Raw genomic sequence first — 20,096 nt, 5'->3', positions numbered from 1 at the left:
TCCAGTTCAGGGGATCTGACACCCTCTTCTGGTCTTTGTGGGCACCAGATACATGCTTATATACATGCAGGCAAAATACTTGTCCATATAAAATCTTTTAAGAAAGGAAGGGAGGGAGGGAAGCTACAAAGTGAGACCATCTCAGAAAGAAAGAAGGGAGGGTGGGAGGGAGGAAGGAGGAGAAGGAGGAGGAGGAGGAGGAGGAGGAGAGAGAGAGAGAGAGAGAGAGAGAGAGAGAGAGAGAGAGAGATCCCAGTCAACAAGGAGAGAAGATCTGAGAAGCTAGAATCAGTGTTTCCCAAACTACAGGAAAGGGTGGAGAATAGGGACATTAAGCAGTTCTGCCTAAAGAGGTCAAGCTTTGGCTTTGGTACTTCCTAGCTGTAAAACTAGACATGTTATTTACCTTAAACCTCTTCTGTGAACTGATGGTAATAATAATAATAACTACCCTCAAGTTTGTTGTCATAGTCGATGAGCTAACACTATTTTTTTTTTTTTTTTTTTTCTTTTTTGGGCAGGGTCTCCCTGTAGCCCTAGCTGGCCTGGATTCACTATGGAGACCAGGCTGCCTTGAACTCACAGAGATCTGCCTGGCTCTGCCTCCCAAGTGCTGGGCTTAAAGTGTGTGCTACCACACCCAGCCTTAAGATAAGACTTTTATAACAGTGAATTCCGTGGTTCACAGTAAGCAGTCAACAAAAATCAGTTGTCACTATAAATCACATGCCGGAGAGTGAGCAGAAATGGGTGCTGGATATATAGGAAAGTGATTCTAGATTATGTCACCTAGTGACATGGACACTGTAACTGTCTTAATTTGTACAATTGCATTCATAATGTTCCCACAACAGCAGTATCACCTACTGCTACATTTCTTAGAACATACCTAATGTTGTTGATAAGCAGTAAGTGACTTTTTGGTTTATTGTTTGTTTAGTTTTTGAGATGGGGCCTCTTGTTACCTAGGCTGGCCTTGAATCCTCTCTCTGTAACTGAGACTGGATATGAATATCCTGATCCTCCTGCTTCCACTTCCTAAGTGCTAGGATTGCATGCATGTGCCACCACTCCTGGATTAATACATGTTTTTTTTTTCTTTTTTTTAGGGGGGTGGTTTGTTTGTTTCTGTTTGTTTGAGACAGGGTCTATCTGCAGCCCCTGTTGTATGTAGTCCAGGCTGACCTCCATCATGGAGCTCTGCGTGCCTCTCTGTCTCCTGAGTGCTGGGATTAAAGATGTATACCACCATGCTGGGATAATACATGATTTTTTACCTTGTCCATTGCTCTTCATCTGTCCCACCCCACCAGAGATTTCTTTCAGTATATGCAGACTCCATATTTTGATTTTGTTTTTAGTCCTGGTGTGACACAAAGCAACCCAGATTAAAAACATTGAGACAACTTCCAAAAGTGAAGTATCTAAAACTAGATTAAGTCCGTATGATAAAATACAGTGGAACCCTCAGAAGCACTCCCTTACAGGACAAGCATCAAGGTGTTTGCACAAATCAGCAGGCCTTTGTGTTTCCCCTGAGGAGCCTTCTCAAGCCCCTACCTATTGTTTCTCTGTTGGGTAGAGCCAACTGGAACTACACTAATTAGGCTAGAAACTAATTGCTGTCTCAAGTCTTCACTGGGGAATAATTTAGCCTCAGGAATTCCTCTGCAGCCTCTGACTCTGTGTTAATTTGACTGCCATTATGGCAAAAAGCAAAACAATTTGTGAAGAAAAGCCATTCTGAAATTTGGCATCTTAGTCGTCCACTATATCTGCTCTTCAGATTTCTTTCTAGTGTCTACCAACTTCCTTCACAAGAAAGCAGTATGCTTCTCTCAAGACACAGCTTCCATATTCCTCCCAATACTCTGTAAAAACACAAGACAGCTGACTGCTCCTTGGCTATTGTCAGAAATATTCAGAGGAGGATAAAATAGCTGCTTCAAATACTACCCTATTACTTCTCCGTACCCTGTATAGGAGAAGCCGTGTCTTCAGGGGGAAAAAAAAGATGATGCTCTTCACAGAGAAATAAAGACAGAGATGTCTATCCAAGGTCATGTTTTGGGATCCTAAAAAGCAACATTGATACAATCAAAATAGCATACTTCAAGGAAGGTTTGTTCCTAAAGAGGATGATGCAGGGGAATCACACAGGATACCAGAGCCAGTGACTGCCAATCAGTCACCACTGTTAGGCTGAGGGGACATGAGTGGTAAATGATACCTGTGATGGTTAATATTGTCAGCTTGACAAGATCTAGAATCACCTAGGAAAGAGTACTGTCTATTGGGTTTTATGTAGTTTAGGTTAATTGAGGTGGGAAAGTCCACCCTAAGCAGGGCAGGATCATTTGATGGACTGAATCAAAAAGGTAAACAAGCCGGCCGTGGTGGTGCATGCCTTTAATCCCAGCACTTAGGAGGCAGAGGCAGGTAGATCTCTGTGAGTTTGAGGCCAGCCTGGTCTCCATAGTGAATCCAGGACAGCTGGGGCTACAGGGAGAACTTGTCTCAAAAAGACCAAAAAAAAAGGTAAACAAGCTGAGTATCTGCATTCGTCACTCTGCTTCCTGACTGTGAGTGCAATGTGACCATCGGACTCCTGCCACCATAATGAACTGCACAGTCAAGCTGTGAGCAAAATAAGTATATACTTTCCCTCCCTCTGTCCTTCCCTCCATTCCTTCCAAATCAGGTATTTTGTCACCACAATAAAACAAATAACTAAAACAGTGTCAGAACCAAGAAGGATTCACTGGATAGAGTCAGTGCCATGAATAGAGCAGAGACCTATGCCAAGGGATATGGCTAAGTAAAAACGACCTCAAAGAACTTGAATAAATGTTTGTGGCCTCTACCCCTCTCCTGCTAGTCTCCCACAGCACCCCAATGGTAAACTTAGGAGGCCAGAGGGTCCAGAAGATCTGATGAAAACCATGCTGGTTACTCCCCGAGCCGAAGACAGGATGGAGGAGGTTTCTGGAGGGGTGAGTCATGCCATCAAGCACAGTTGTGCAAACAGTAGGAATGCCCACCAAAGAAAGGTAGCAATGCCTAGAAGAGCAGAAAAGTTGCCAGGATAGTAGGACATGGAGGTGGTGCTCTGTGTGCTGGTACCTAATGACCTGCAAAGGCATATTCAATGAGAAGGAGGTGCAGAACAATGTGCTGTGACTTATAAACCAACCCACCTAACAGCCTCACCTTAGGGTTCTAACAGAAAGTAAATGACACAAGTCTGTAGTGTAGTGCCTTAGTTAACTGATCCATTAACTAACCAATCTGGGTGGGTCTGAGTTTAGAAATGACTTTTAAGCTTCCTAAGTGATTTTTATATGTAGCTACATCTGGAAACCATTCATGTGCATTATGTAATACTACTTAGGCAAGAACCCACAGGTATAGTAATAAACAGGTATGTGTACATGCCTGAAATATTTGTGGGAAGATATGGAGGAATGAATCTGTGTGGTTATCTCACAAGAAAGTAGATGGGCAGAGAGCTTATGGTAGAAGCAGCACCGATTTGTCCTCTCACAGTATAAGAATTTATTTATTTATTTATAATTTTTTTAGAAAAAGCATTTCATTACAGCTTTAACATACTCAATAACAGTTTCTAGAACAAAGATACATCTCTTTCAAAATTTGTCAGTGTGCTGTTGAATTAATAGAGGTATTCAATATTGAACACAGTATAAGCCCTGTAAGACATAAAATTGAATGAGATGTGCCAACATCTCGGTGTTATTAGCAAAAACAATGAGTCTTTCTGTAAGAAACAGTATACTTTAAAATGAAATGGAAATCTTTTTTAAAGGTTAAAATAATTTATTTTTTATGTGTTGCCTTTTTATTAAAAATTTTAGTTAAGCTGGGCGTGGAGGCACACGCCTTTAATCCCAGCACTTGGGAGGCAGAGGCAGGTGGATCTTTGTGAGTTTGAGGCCAGCCTGGTCTACATAATGAGTTCCAGGACAGCTGGGGCTATAGGGAGACCCTGTCTCAAAAAGACAAAAAAAAATTTAGTTAAAAATAGATGTACTGGGGCTGGAGAGATGGCTCAGCGGTTAAGAGCACTGACTGCTCTTGCAGAGGACCCGGGTTCGATTCCCAGCATCCACATGGCAGCTACAAACCGTCCTTAACTCCAGCTCCAGGGGAATCCGAAGTCCTTTTCTGACCTCCGCGGCATTGCACGACACGGGCGCACTCACGTACATGCAGGCAATACACTCATACACATAAAATAAAAATAAAATAAAAACTAGATGTACTTAGTTTTGAAATCACCTTTCACTTGTTCTTCTAAAGTTGTGGAGTATATCTTTGTGAGAAAAAATACTTTTGTTTTAACTTTTAAAGTGTGTGTGTGTGTGTGTGTGTGTGTGTGTGTGTGTGTGTCCTCAATAACTAGAGGTTTAAGTTAGAAGTAGTTTCAAGAATAAGTCCTATACCTTGAACCTATACCTATACCTATAATACTCTGAGTGTTATACATGAATTTCAACCCATGAGTCATTTTTATCACAATCACTCCCCTACTCTTCCCTCTGCCTCATCCCAGATCCACCCCTACCATCATAGTCGTCCAACTTCATATCCTCTTTTTAAAAAAGAATGACCCATTGACTGCAATTTGTGCTGTCCATATACTCCCAGGTGTGGGGGGTCATCCACTGGAGTGTGGTCGACCGACCAGGAGTCACACCCTTAAAGAAGGTTAACTCTCCCTCTCCCAGAGGCCATTGGTTGTTCATAGCTCCTCAGTTAGGGGTGAGGGCTCGTGAACCCCTTCCCACTCCATGCTAGACTGTTGACTGGCTTGATCATGTGCAGGAAACCACAGCTGTTCTGAGTTCATGAGTGCAGCAGTCATGTCCAGAAGACTTTCACTTAAATCTTCCCCAGCCTCTTACAATATTTCCACCTCCTTTTCTGCAGTAGATCCTGAGCCTTTTGGGTGAGAGAGATAGAGATGTTCCATTTGTAACTGAGCACTCTTACTCTCTGTACTTGGGCAAGTTCTAAGCTTTTGTATTATAACCACTATCCAACTTCTCCCATGAGATCTGAGAGCAGCACTGTCTATGAGCAGAGAGATAGAAATTAGAGAGCAGTTTGATACTGTGTCCATTTACCAAAATAATATAGTAGGTTCAGACCTAGGGCCTGTGAGATCCCCAACCAGGGGTTCTCAGCCAGGTTTATAGTACCAGGCACAGGTTTCTTCCTTTAGAGCAGGTCTTAAATTTAATTAGAAGACAGTCAGTTACCCCCCCCCCTAAACATTCATGCCACTATTAGACTCAGAGACCAATAATTATTGTAGTTCACAAAATTCACAGCTGGGTATGACTATTATTGGTGACCTTCTCCCCCCACCCCCCCAGCAGCCTGCAATAGCACCTTCCAGTACTATGAAAGCTAGCTAGCAGGAAGGAAGATTCCTGGTCAGTACCATTTTGGTTTCTCCATGTTCTGTGATCAACCTGTGTGGTGTCTTCAACAATAGGGTCTCACCACCATTGACTCATTCTTCTAGTGGCCTTGTGGCTCCTCTCTTGTCTTGTCCAGGGCTCCATCCAGGTCAGGTTAGTAAGCAGTGTTTCAGCACAGCAGAGGAAATCTGTTATGGAGAAAATTGAGAGCTCTCTCAGGCAGCTAAGTGGAATGGATGCAGTTAGACTGCTACTTCTACACTATTTCAGACATCACACTAAAATTGGGAGCCCTAACTTAGAAAAGCAAAAAGCAAATTTTAGCACCAAGCAGCCACTCATGAAGTACCTCACAAGACCCAGCTAGCATTGCCAGATTTCAGTAGTTCAATTATCTTGAGCTACAGATAATTCTTTCACCTGATAGGTTGTTCCCCATCTGCTAGCTACCCAATTTCCTTTAAAAGCTCCATTTTAAATCAGAATATATAATGGAAAAGCTTTCATGCCTCACCTTTATGGAGATACTCTGGAGTTACTCAAAATAATCAGTAGCCCAGCCTTGGAAGACAAAAGAAAAATGAGGAAGAACCCAGTAGAGGGATGCTTTTGGAAGCTCTAGTCAAGAAACTCCAGTGGACTCTCACATGAACATTTGAAAATTGCCCTGTTCTGTCTTTTTTCTAGTTCCGTCTAAAACTTGTAATGCTAATTACTCTTGCCTTTACTTCTCCTTCACATCTCCTATTCATGAGTCAAGGACTTTCTTCTCCCCTTAGAGATAAGAGTTATGCAATTTGGGAGTCTTTCAGATAGACCCACTGAAGGGGTACTCCAGTTGCCTCACCCTTAGTCCCTGTTCAGCATGGAAGAAGCCAGAGTGGTGTGCGTCCCTATTCCCTATTGGCAGTTGGGGTAACTGCTTCAGAGGATGGCGTGATAAGAATAGGAGGTAGGAATTGGCTAGGCAGTTAGAGTAAAAAGACCCCAAAGAAATATAGCCAGTTTCTGGGCTAAAAGTCAAAATGTCCTTGGGCCTGTTAGCAACAAACTCTGTTCCAAAGGTAAAAAATGTCAAAAGTATTTGGGAGCTTGTATTTAATCCTTAAAATATTTTAGGGTTACCTCTTCAGAGGGGGGAATGTTGTAGGGGAGGGAGTGGGCATGGATTTGATCAAAACATCTTATACGCATGTATGAAATTCTCAATAAAGTTTTTTGTAAAAGTTAAAAAATAATAATAATCAGTAGTTGCCCTGGTAACCTTAGACATACTGTTTAAACCACTTGTTTTCATCAGCATCTCCTGCTTTCAAAATAGTGAATTCATATGCCTTGTAGTAACAAAAAGGGGAGATTTTAGTACTTTAAAAAATCTTTTCAGCTTTTCTTGTAAGAATGGAGGTGATAATTGTTAGAGTTCCAAACAGCAGCAGTTTCCCCCCTCCCCAACAGGGACCTCATCTTGACCTTTGAAGTCAAGGGAAACAAACTGCTGAGAAGCACCCTGCCTCTCCTCTGATCTCCAAAGATAAGATAAGCAGATTCTACCTGTTAACCAGAGATTTTTGAAGTTGTTTATCACAACAGCTTTTCTCTTATCTTAAGAGGGAAAAAGTAAACACTTCCAGACCCTAATCCTACCTGCTTTTCCTGCTTCCCCCTCCCTGATTTCTCCCCCAAACATTCCCCCCTTCTACACCCTAAAGCCCCCATATATAAGTCCCAGCTCACAACCCATGGGCTGACATCTTTCCCTTCCCAGAGGGAAGCGAGCGTCTGAAATAAAGCTGTATCCTGCTGAGAATTCTATCTGTGCCTTGGTGCCTCCTCCATCCGCCCGCTCTCTCCAACATTTTTACCTATCAATAATGTTTGTGGTTACTTACTAAGTGGTGTTCATTTTGTTTTTTCATGACTAAGGCACTGAAATAAAATGACAATCACCCTAGGTTTTGAACAAATTGGAAAGCCCTGTTAAATCTGTTTTGTTCAGCATTGAACTCACAACCTGAGATTTGAGTAGGTGGAACTTGAAGGCTAGAATAAAGGATAGCAATGCCAGGGATGGAATGCAGGATAAACTTGGCAAGTCTGTCCTCATATCAGATCACTGACGAGAATAATTAAAGACCACTAACGCTTGTACTCCAGACTGAAGGATATGGCTTGAAAGTTGGCAAGTCCAAATCTAAAGCAGGAGAGAGATATTTTCAAATGAGCTGGCAGGCTTCCACTCTATCTCCGGGGAAGTCTGTGTTCTCCTGCAACATCCAAACACTGGGCCTCATGGTGCAGACCTCCTCATGTGAGCTCCATGTGACTCTGCTTCCTCCAGTGGAGAAACAGTCCCTCCACCCCAATCACACACATACTCTTTCCCAGTCTTCTTTTGACCCTTTGTGTGAAACAGTCACTGTCATCCAGTGGCAGCACTCACAATGTCTGATTGTCACAGTGAAAATGAACTGGCAGGAGAGTCGTGGGAATTCTGGACACACCCAGTAGAGACAAGATCCACATATTGGTGACATACATGGTCAATGTAATCATCACAGACAGCAGTTAGAACCCATACTGTCCCCAGGGAAATCTATAGGCATTTAATTACACACACACACACACACACACACACACACACACACACACACTAGTTGCCTTATCCATACTGTCCTCAGAGACTTTACAGGCTTTTAATTACTACCATGCACACAGACAGACAGAGAGACACACACACACACACACACACACATACCAGTTGCACTTGTTTCCTCTCTATGTTTAGCTTTCTATAGAATATATACTTTTTTCATCTCACTTTTCTCAGTGGAGGAAAGAACCACCAGTTGAGTATTTGCTGGTGTAGTCTTACTGCACTCTGGAGCACTCACTAATTCTGAATCTGCCAGATCTGCCAGTCCCCTCCCAATAGATTAATAAAAACTTACATTGCTGAGGTCACTGTTCCAGCCTCTGTGAAAGGAACTTTGCTCCAATCTCTTACTGCCTAGATGTTAACACATATGGCACAGCACTGCTGCCGGTGCAAGATGGATTTTAAGTAGAATGAGTAGCCTCATCATCTACATAGATATTTTATGTTGAATGAAATATCTTTGCAACTGTGCAACATGCGTACAGCGTTTTCAGGCATCTCCCCTTGTGTCTTCTCCATCTGCTTTTCAATTTATACTTTTCTTGTCTGCCTTGATCCAGCCGAGTGAAGAGTTCTAGTTTATGACCCAGCCTTCTTTAGGCTGTTCCGCAAGAGTCTTCCCACCTCTTACATCTTATTTATCAGTTGTCCAGCACTGGACTTAGGAAAAAAATCAGCATTAGATTTCTAATGGTTCCAATACTTTTTAGATGCCCCAAAACTTAAAAAATTGCATTATATGAATGATGTGGAGAGAAAGAAAATGCCAATAAGAATGGAAAGCTGGAGATAGTCATTTGAATATGCTGCATATTTAAAGTGCCCCCCCCCATTTCGTTAGCATTTACACACTTGTAATGTTTTTTTCTTCAATAGTAGTTTAGTAGTTCTTGTAGTAGCAAAAATCTGTAATTGCTTCCTATATTAAGCCTTATAACAAATATCTTGTTAAATCAAAATTTAATTTATACTTGTGGTATTATTTTCTGATTTTATATGAAAAAGGAAAGATTTGCGAGTTAGTATCTCTTTAAACCCTGAATTGGTGCAGCAAAGAAAAAATTTAAGTAAGGAGACACTATGCCATTAAATAGGAACTTTGCCTGTAAATTTTCATTCAGTACCCAAATTTCTATATGAGGCTAAGGGCTCGTTCTTCTAGTTTTTGTCTATAAGGAAATCTCAATTAAATTTCTTTTTCTTCACAAGCCAGTTACTAAGTTCTGTCTTGAGTTTCAGTATGAATCCATTCAATCCTGTGCCCACAGCAGGTACTCTGGTCCAGCATTACAATGAAACAAACTTTCCTTGCTCTATTTTTCTTTGCATACCTGGCTGAGTTTTCCAGGCTCTTCTTCTACTTCAGGAAACACCAGCTCATGGAGCTTCTTCTTTTCAGCTGTATACCAAGTCCAGGGACAGCACAAAGAAAGGCTTAATAAAACCAGCATTGAGTTGGTCCTTTAGACACAGTCAGCTCTGAACCAGAGCAGAGACTTGCTTAGCCGTGACCTGAATGCTCCCGTTGAAAGTGTGAGCCAGCTTTCCACCTTATGCCTTGTTTTTTTGGTTCACCTTATACAAGCAAGTTCATAGTATAACCACCAAATTTGGCATCCTTTTATGAAGGATTAGATCTCTGTGTGCTGAAATATTCAGAGAAACCTAAGACCCTCATCTAGAGTCTGAATATGTAATCAGTGCTTTGGCCCCCGGACAGGGGAACAGTGTGATTTTAAGCAGACTTCTATTTGTATGCAGCACAGCCTTATGCTTAGCTTTGCTCTGGATTCATGCAGAAATACAGCAGTTTGAGGTAAATAAGAAAAAGAAGCCTGCTCAGTTAAGCTGACCTGTGTACTTTGATACCTAAGAAGACATCCCCATTCCCCTGCAAGGATCGCTTTCCTGTGCCTCACTGGCCTGGCTCCACATCGCAACTCAGAGACTAGATATGTCCCTGCAAAGATGGGGTATAACCAGGACCCCCAAGGGCCATCCTCTGGTGTTGCCCAACAGAGTATATGGGTTGAGATATTTGGTGGCACAGTAGAGAAGAGAGAGATGGATTCAGGTATTAATCTGTTGGGGAGGAACTTTAGGGGAACAAAAATACCTAAAAGAGGGCTTTATGGGATTTCATAGGTATGGAAGGTAAATTCACTTCCATGTCATCTCGTAAAGTCATTGGTAAAAATTGATTACTTGAGGGTAAGGAAATAGCAGAGTATTTGTCACACAAACCTGAGGAGGACCTGAGTTCAGTACCCAGCACCTACATAAAAACCTGGACTCAGTAGCACATGCTTGTAATTACAGCACTGGGAAGGCTAGACAGAGACAGGTGAATGACTAGGGTTTGTGCCTTCACATGGACTACATGTATGCATGAAGGACAGAGGACAGCCTTGGATGTCAATCCTCAGATACCTCTTCCATCTTACCAGGCTAGGTAGCCTGTGAGCAACCTAAAGATCTGCCCATCTTTGCCTCCCGTCTTGCCATTACTGGGATTACAGGCACACACATGGCTTTTTACATGGGATATTTTGTTTCAAACTCAGGACCTCACACTTAGAAGGTAAGCACTTTACTGACCGAGCCATTGCCTCAGCCCAATTTTTAATTTTTTGAGCCAGGGTCTTGCTATATAACCTTAGCTGGTCCACTTACTGTATGGATCAGACTGGCCTTGAATTTGTGGCATTCCCAAGTACTGAAGTTGTAGGACTATGTGCCATATACTCCTCTTTTCTCTTTCCTTATTCTAGTTCAAGGCATCTTCTGTTATCCCTCCATCCCTCCCTCCGTCCCTCTTCCTTCCTTCCTTCCTTCCTTCCTTCCTTCCTTCCATTTTTAAAAGTTTTATGGTGCTGGAGGTCAAACCTAGACCCTGGCATAGCCTAAGCTAAGTGCTCTACCACTGAGCTATATCCCTAGGCTAGACTTAACTTTTTTTTCCTTATAGTCATTCATTAGACTTCATGGAATATCTTCATATGTATACACATTACAAACACACCTCATTTTACTGTGCTTCATTTTATTGAGCCTTACAAATAGTGCGATTTTTTTATTTTATTTTATTTTTTAGAAATTTAGGGTTTGTGACAGCCTTGCTCACAAGTCTATCAGCACCATTTTCTAGCAGCTCAAATAATTATTAGCTTTTTTCTTTTGAGCAGTGAAGTATGTTTGAACTAAGATGTGTGTTATTTTATGCATAATGCTGTTATATACTTAATAGGCTTCAGTGTAGTATAAACAGAGACCTTTTGGGGGGGGGGTTCTTTTTGAGACAGGGTCTCCCTGCAGCACCAGCTGGCCTGGAACTCACTATGTAGGCCAGGCTGGCCTTGAACTCACAGAGATCCACCTGCCTCTGCCTCCCGAGTGCTGGGATTAAAGGCGTGTGCCACCACACCCAGCTTAAACACAGATTTTAGATGTGCTGGGAAGCCAAAACTTCCCTGTGACTTGCCTTACTGCAATATTCCCATTGTTGTAGTAGCCACAAAACCCACTGTATATTAGCTAACTTTCCTTGTAGCGACAAAATACCTGACAAGAAGCAATTTAAGGTAGGAAGGGTTTGTTTTCAGCTTATAAAATCCACCATGGAGAGAAAATCATGGTGGCAGGAACATGAGGCAGCTGGTCGCATTACAGCCACAGTTAGAAAGGAGAGCAAGATGAATGCTAGTACTCAATCAGTTTTCTTCTTTCTGTGCAGTCCAAGGCCCCATGGAATGGTGCCACCCACAGTTAACGTGGGCCTTCCTCTGTTAACCTAATCTAGACAATCAGACATACCCTGAGGCTGCATCTGAAGTGATTCTAGATACTGCCAGGTTGACAGTATTAACCACCACGTACACTATTATTTGTACTTATCTATTAAAGATGAGTTACATGGAGAGCATACTCTTAATGTTGATGGATAAAAAGTATAAAACAACTGTAAAAACAAAATGGAAAGTTTTAGATGCAGACAGGAGAGATGACTGAGCTAGAATTGTCAAGGAAGGCTTTGTGATCCAGTTTGCAGTCAAACTTGCATTTGAAAGATGGGTTGGATTTAGAAGTGGAAAGATGATGAAAAGTTCAGAGACAGAAACACAAGTTCAGAGACAGAAACACATGGGCACACACAGAGAGCTGCTCACCCCTAAGGAGGAACATGTGCTTTTCATCTATAGTATTCCAGTTGTTTGTTTCTTGTTCATTTCTGAGTCAAAATGATCTTTACCTCTTTAGGCACTAAAGCTGAGGGAGCCTGCTAATGCTGTCTTCCCATCCCAGGATTTCATGCTAGCTGAATCCTCATGGACCATCTTCTACCAATTTATCTTCTGTAACTGACTTGCCTGAGACGTTCTCTATTTTCATCACAGTTTTGCTTCACATAGGCCTCACCATCTGGAACTTCTTTATTTTTTTTCAACCCATATTTTCTCCCACAAAAGGCCTGTTTCCATTTCTAAGTATCACCCAAGGTCCTATGACACTCTCCTTCATCCTCCCTGCTTTGAGTTTCACTATAAAAAGCCAACCAAGTAGGTTTGAAAAGAAATTGTATTCCTCTTTTCTCTGTTACAACCTCAAACCAAACACATCAGAGTGGTTCTGACACCTGCAGCTTTCAACAAGGGCTGCTTTCCTTGGAGTTGGCCTCTATTTCTAGGGACCATCTCTGAGCCTTGAGAGCTCAGTACAGCTCTGATACAATGGGGACAGGGCAGGTTCATTGTGGGGTTGCTAAGGAGAGAATATAAATAGCCATCACCATAGCCTTACAGAAAGTCTTGCTTATTTTTGCTCCTTAGACAGAGTGGCTATGTTTAGCCTTCAGTTACTGTCTAAACCTGCAGAAGCCCACACGGGCTTTATTTTCATTTCGATTTTTAACACCCATTCTCTTTCTCAAACTGTAACTGAACTGTGGAAAGAGCATTCCAGACATTCAGCTGTAGTTGACACAGTCACAAAGTGCAGTGTACTACTGAAGCCACCACCTAGACCTATACTTCAGCTATGTTTGCTTTCTTTCTCTCTAAGACCTTCCTGGGTCCTAAAAGCCTGGATATTCCTCAGCAGTTTCTAGAAACTGTACAGTAATATAAACTTCCCTAATGTGGCATCTTTTAAATGTACAAACAAATATTATACTCAAGACCTTTTATATTAGCTTAGAGAAACTTACCAATCATGATTTCTAGTTTATAATATCCTTAATTCAACTAACTTAGACTAAAATGGAGTCCACTTCTTCACAGATGTACTAGAGAAGCACAGTAAAGTCTGCATTCAGACATGGCTGGATTCAGGAGCTCATGTTACCTTTGGAACCTAGCTCTTGCCACCTTGCTCAGCTTTCCTCTAGGTTTACTCTTAAATTCTTTCCTCTTGATTGCAAGATGATCACTACCAGCTAAACATCTGCAGATGTCTAAGACCAAGAGAAATGATAAAGACACTCTTTCCAAGTTTTGAATAATCATGTGGGCCTAATTGCTATATCCTACCCCCATCTCTTAGCCAGTGTCTGGGAAGGAGTGTGAGGCTCTTTTGGGCTAGGTTTGAGTCACCTGTTCATCCTTGACTGAGCAGGAAGGAGAATGTTGGCATGCAAAGCATATGGCCTGTGAGAATGGGGACAGGCTGGTCTTAGAGGAGAGCCCCAGACCACAGAAGGCTCTTTGCACATTCACTTGGTGAAGTACTTGTTGACTTTACAGTTGGGTACAAATCTGTACTACCCTTCCCCCATCCCTACATAGTCCCTTAATGTGTTTTCTGAAAATGTCCCTTTTTTTGGAGTCCAGATGGTTGTTGCATGATTTATTTCTAGTTTACTACCTGGTGCCTTCAAGAATACGTTTTATAGTTTTAAAAATTAAGACAGTGTCTGGGGCTGGAGAGATGGCTCAGCAGTTAAGAGCACTGACTGCTCTTGCAGAGGACCTGGGTTCGATTCCTAGCACCCACATGGCAGCTACAAACCATCCTTAACTCCAGTTCCAGGGGAATCTGAAACCCTCTTCTGACCTCTGCGGCGTTGCACGACACGGGTGCACTCACAGTGCATGCAGGCAATACACTCACACACATAAAATAAAATAAAAATAATAAATAAAAATTAAAGAAAAAAATTAAGACAGTATCATCTTCTTGGCCTTGGACTCAGTTGATTCATTTAAAAAACATATTTCTGGGAAAAGGCTTTCATTATCAGTGCCCATCACAGACCATTGGAAAACACATGGTAAATATGGTGTGCCGAGGCTGGCCACCATTAGTTTTAATGACAGTGTTGTCATCTTAGAATTTGATTAACAGAGGGAAAAAAATATGAAAAGGACTGGTCCTTCTCTCAGTGAGAGCAGAGAACGTGGAACAACAGTGTCTCTTCAGGCTCAGCAGCTCTGGGAACTCCTGAGATGCAAACAGGTCGGGTAGTGACTTCTTCTGGTGGCCTGCCAGAAATAGCAGAACAGCCGAATGCCAGCACACAAGCTGTGTGAACTCTCCAACTTGTGACGTTGTCTAAAACCTCTGAGTATGAATAAGAACCGATTCTTCTGCCAGGATCACACTGAGCTGCTGGAAAATTCCACCTTCGTTGGATCCTCCAGTGCCTGGTTCCTGTCTCTGAGAACAGATTTTGCTCCCTGAAGTCAAAATTTAGTCTCTGTAGAGAAGATGCTGCAGATTTCAAATGCACATTAACTAAGCATTAGTGTATCAAGCACTTTGCATGAACTTATTTAATCATCATAAGCCACAAGATACTATTTTAATCCTTTTTTACTTATAAGGAAATAAGTACTAAGAGGTTATCAAACATATATGAGAGTAGTGGTTGGGATCTGAACACTGGCTATTCAGGCCATCTGAGTTCAGTCTAGCGTTCACGTAATGAAGGTCGTAATGGCTTTACAATCCAGGTACAAATTTGGATCACTCTCCCCCTATCCCTCAGCCACTACTCTGATGGCTTCTATGGTGATAGTTGGGTCATGACAGCTACTGAACTCAGGCATGTAAAGAAAGAAACCAAAGCAACCTAGACTTGCTCTCTTCCCTCCACCCTCATTCTCTGGTATCACTCAAACTCAGACAATGAAGGCATTTGGGGAGCTAGCAAGAACATAGAGAAGAGTGAACCTTGGATCAGCACCTAAGAACAGGGGCTAGCTAGCCACACTTCAAGAGAAAGGGAGGAAGAGGAGGCAGGAAATAGCTGGAATAAGCAATAAAAAAGGACAGCAAATATAAAGGAGGAAAATGAAGCATTCCAAGGGGGAAAAAGAATAGGGTGGATGTTTATTGACTATCTCCTGTTGCCAAGCAGAAGTCTAGAGGTTTCGTACACTGTCTCATCTTCCTCAGCCCAATGAGGTAAGCAGCTACTATCAAATAGTCACATTTTACTGATGAGCAAACTGCATTTAAGGTCACAGAGTTGGGAAGCAGAGAAACAGAATTTGAAGTGAGGCCTCTGTGACCCCAGCTAACAAATCTCCCAGAGACTTGTGTACACATCCCTCACTTCTTGCAATGCCCCAGATGTGGGCCACCCTTGAGATCTTGAGATTTGACAGTTTCAGACACCGTACCAATACAGCCTTTCCTGTGCAGAGGCAGTGCCATTTCCTCCATCACAGGGAGAGGAAAGAACACAGTGGAGAGCATCTTTGTCACCCAAGCTTAACACTTCATAGAACCCAGTGTCCATACTTCAGTTGTGTTGGTCAAGGAGTTCATTTCCCCTACAGAATTGAGCCATTCTCCCCCCTCATTTTTGGACATGGGAAGTTATTCATGTATTATGCATTTGTGTGCAGATGTATACATGTATGTGCATGTGCTTGTAGAGGCCAGAGATCAACTTTGGTTGTTATTCAAGGTACTACTCATCTTGTTTCACAAAACAGGATCTCTCACTGGCTTGGAGCTCACCACTTAGGCTAGGCTGGCTGACCAGCAAGCCTTAGGGATCCACCAGTCTCCACCTCCGTGGTGCTGGGATTGCACACACATCCCATTATGCCCTAGTTTTTATTTGGTTGCTGGGGATCAAGCTCAAGTCCTCATGCTTATGCAGAAAATGCTTTATTGACTGAACTATCTCCCCAGCCCCCAAATTATTCTTTTTCATGTAAGATTTCTCTTGCATTTTCCCATTTCTGCTATTAAAATAGCAAAAACTTTCCATGCAAAACCGACCATCTGGTTGTCACTGAGCACAGCCCTCATCTCTGGCATAGGCATTGTCTTAGGGCCTACTTGCCCATTTCCACTTTATGGTAGGCCTGTGAGTTGGAAATTGATCTTCTTTTGCCCCCCTTTCCTGTCTTTTATTTCTTGGAACCCAGGTTTACCACTCCCCCGTGGCTGAACTGAGTTCAGTTACTTAGTAAGTGATGACTCTATAGCATGAATGTTTTGTCTATTTCAAACTTTGCCAGAAACCATCATATACACGTTCATCTTCTCTTGCCAGCTGAAACTGGGGCAGCTTTTTGAAAATTTGCAAGCCTATTCTGAGTACAGGCATTTGTTTGTTATTTTAAGTCTTTGTGTACTGACAAGTTCTGTATGTGTATATGTCTTTGGAGCATAGTTGGGTGACATGTGCCAGGTATCTGGTGACAACTCTTCTGAGTATTGTTGATAACCAAACAAAATCCAGGAACATGAGGCTTGTTGCTCTTTTTAAAAACATATACACAACTGAATAAAATGAGTAAAAAAGATAAATGAAGATTTAGACTGACAGAGAAGAGTAATTTAGCATAAATCTGTCCAGAGTCACTTAGCAGTCATGACAAAGAAGGGGGAAATTATGGTGGGATGTTCAGTTGTCTGTTCAAAGAAATCATAGTAGTCGTATGAGAGTTTATAATAATGATTGTGAATAGCTCTGTAGGCAGTGTCCTCAATAGCAGTTCCATGCAAACAATAAAATGAGGTTTTCTATAGATAGTTGTTTCTCCATCAATTCTGTATGGAGTGTGATGTTAAGCTGAAGTGTTTATACTAGTGCGTAGAGAAAGCATGTAGTTTTCTGATGTGTACCTGGTTGTAAGGTGCTATAGCGATCCAAAGCAGAATCTGTCTTACAGGAATCTTCTCCCTAGTTGCCCAGCCTTGCTTTTGACAGTATCTATGCAGTCACTGACTCTAATATGAGCATTATAGGAGATATAGACAACTGAAGTAGATACTATGTTGTTGGTTGGGTGACGATACCAGAGGCAGAAGTCTATTATCAAGGAAACTAGACTAACTAAAATCCTTATTTTCATGGAGCTCATAGACTCTACCATGCAGTCACCAGGTGTTTACAGCATGCTAGCACAATGAGGATGATTTAGTATTTAGTGCCAGTGAAGACCTGCACCCAGGCCCCCTTTGAGAAATATGACAGTACTGCAAGGGATGTGGGCTCAGGATGCAGGGGGCTTCGGGGAGGACAGTGAGCTTCTCCTGGGTTTCTTGGAGAGTGAGATGCTGCCCATGAAGGGAGATACCAAATAGAAATGTACAAGCACTAATAAGGAGACAAAAGTACTGAGCACATAGGAATTTCCTCCTCTTATAAGGTACGCTGGAAACATGGGGCATGTGGAGGAGAGTCAGACAAACAGATGTTCACCCCAGACCAGAATTCATGATAGATCAATCTGTAGATGGGCCAAGATATTATCCCTAAGGTAACATTTGGGCTGTATTATTAATAATGATTAACTTTTTGTTTTTTTCCCTTCAGTATTGGGGATTGAAACTTGGCTCTGTTAGGCAAGTGTTATACTAGTGATCTAACATCTCCAAGCCCATTTTGAAACAGGTTTTCACTAAGTTGAACTGCCTATGAAGCAAAGACAGGCCTTGAGCTTTCAATCCTTTTGCCTTAGTCTCCCAAGTACCTGGGACTACAGGCCTGAACCACCAGGCCAAGCTGATAATGGTTACCATTTTCTTGAGCCATTACTAAATTCACAGCTTTGCTTAGCAGTTGATGTTTCCATTATTGAAATGCTGCAGATCATCCTCTGAAATAGCCATTGTTTTCCTAACTTCACAGACAGAAAGGAGCACAGCCTTGTGAAAGTGTCTTGCCCAGAACCCAGGCAGTCCACTTGCAGAGGCTATTCACCATCCCATGTTAGGGACGTTTTTATCCAAAGTCTGTGGGTCCTAAATCAGAGCCCCAGATCCCTGAGTCATACCATGTGTATTGGGCTCCACATGAGGTTCTGTAACCTCAGAGATTCGTTCTTCATAGAGAATTTGGCTGCAGAGGGGGGCTGCCAATCTACCCTGCATGAGGAATTTGGTTGTGGCAAACCTGAGGAAGTCCTCACCCCAGGATTCAGCAGTGGCATTAGGGTAGTTCCGGAGACTCATCACCTGTAAGAGACAGAGGTTTTGCCATATTCAGAATAACAGGAAGGCTAGCATCCTTGTTTTTCACTAGCTTCTACACATTGTTCTAACATCAGTCCTTTTTAAAAAGAGGCTGGGGCAGGCAAGACAAAATGTCAGTATTCATTCAGTGCCTCTGCTTTAACTGCTCTGAGATTCTGTCCCAGGCAAAAACAAAAGATGGAAAACAACTTAGCATGTTCAATAGTAAGGACCTCATTGAATAAATGCTTACATATCTCTGTAGTGAACTTCTAACTGCAGAAAGGGTGCAGCTTTTCAAGCCATGGAAAACAGAATCAGGAAAGCAAAGCAATCTTCAGATATTATTGTTAAGGCAGGACTGGCAAGGTTTAGAACAGTGTACCTAACTTAGACCATTTGTTGTTTTAAAGAGGAGAGTATATGTGATCACCTGAGAATACAGGTTTGCATGCTCATACAGTGGCCCTATAAGAAAATAGAAAAACTAGCAATAATCATTACTTCTGGGAAAAGGTCAGTGAAAAGGGAGACTTGTTTTTCCTATCTACACTTTTATACTGTTAGGAAATTTCACTGACTGATATAATAACCATTGAAGGTAATAGATTAATATAAAATTACAGAAAACTCCTCATCACCCTAAAAAGTTGAACAGTGTTCAAATATTTTTATATTTACAGATATGTACCTCTATCCCATGGTTGTGAATTATCTATTATAAGAGTATTTTGAATCTAGTTTATAGCCAAGCAGCCCTGTAGCAATATAGGATTACCTAGGATCAGAAGTAATTGGAGCCCTCATCCAAATACTTGCTGATACACTACCTCTTAGTTTCTAAACAAGTGAGCAATAAAGTCCTACATTGCATTCCTTGGCCTCATACCTGTCAGGGACTGATAAGTACACATGGGCAGGTTCTTTGATACGTGTCCAAGTCCATTATCAGAGATAAGCAAGCTTAAGTGCAAACCTACGATTTAACTACATTTCAAATTTGATAGAGTGAGCAGGAGGAAGGATCCCAGATGGAACCCTGTGTGCTCAGAGTGCATCTGTTGCTGCAGCTCTCTGGAAGGCCCACCTTTCCTGCACAGGAAAAGAGCCCAGAAGTTCTGTTTTCCCTTTAAGACTGCTTAGGTGATCTAAGGACCCACTCCTTACAGGTTGGTGGCTCACAAATGAATAAGTGTAGCATTATTTTGACCAGTAAATATTTAGATATTAATCTCATGATTATCCTTGCAGCTAGCAGAGTTTCTAAGCAGCAGAAGGATTAGGAAGCATGCAAATGCAGGGGGTTTCTGCAGCTGCAGGGCAGTGGTACTCTGGGCACAGTGAAGGGAAGTGGGCTTGATGCCATCTTGTCTTGGTGAGAGGGTATCTGTTACACCTCAGTGTAGCACCTTTTCTTTCTTTTGCAGAAATAAGACCTCCAGAAACATATTAAGGAAAACCATTGTTTGTTTCTTGGCAGATTTTTAATGTCTATTGGGAAAAGCTGGAAAAATGAAACATTTCTTATGAAAAATAATGAATACCAAAATGCAAATGATTCTTTTTTTTTAATTTTTTAA

At 41.9% G+C, this 20,096-nt stretch overlaps 1 protein-coding gene and 1 long non-coding RNA gene across 2 annotated transcripts in view; one reads left to right on the top strand and one right to left on the bottom strand.

Annotated features, from left to right (window-relative positions):
• Positions 1-20,096, top strand: part of LOC103743570 (rho GTPase-activating protein 26) — a 422,060-nt gene that overhangs the window by 343,669 nt on the left and 58,295 nt on the right. The window lies entirely within an intron of this gene.
• On the bottom strand, positions 4,755-9,582 carry LOC103743565. The gene is made up of 3 exons (XR_607668.1): positions 9,435-9,582; positions 5,468-5,635; positions 4,755-4,962 (listed from the first exon to the last, which is right to left on the bottom strand). It is a non-coding gene; the product is annotated as an uncharacterized LOC103743565 (long non-coding RNA).

The sequence above is a fragment of the Nannospalax galili genome, unplaced genomic scaffold, assembly GCF_000622305.1.
Source record: "Nannospalax galili isolate Female #2095 unplaced genomic scaffold, S.galili_v1.0 scaffold222, whole genome shotgun sequence".
Classification (NCBI taxonomy): domain Eukaryota; kingdom Metazoa; phylum Chordata; class Mammalia; order Rodentia; family Spalacidae; genus Nannospalax; species Nannospalax galili.
The sequence above is the reverse complement of the archived record's forward strand: the minus strand, read 5'-3'. Positions and strand labels throughout refer to the sequence as shown.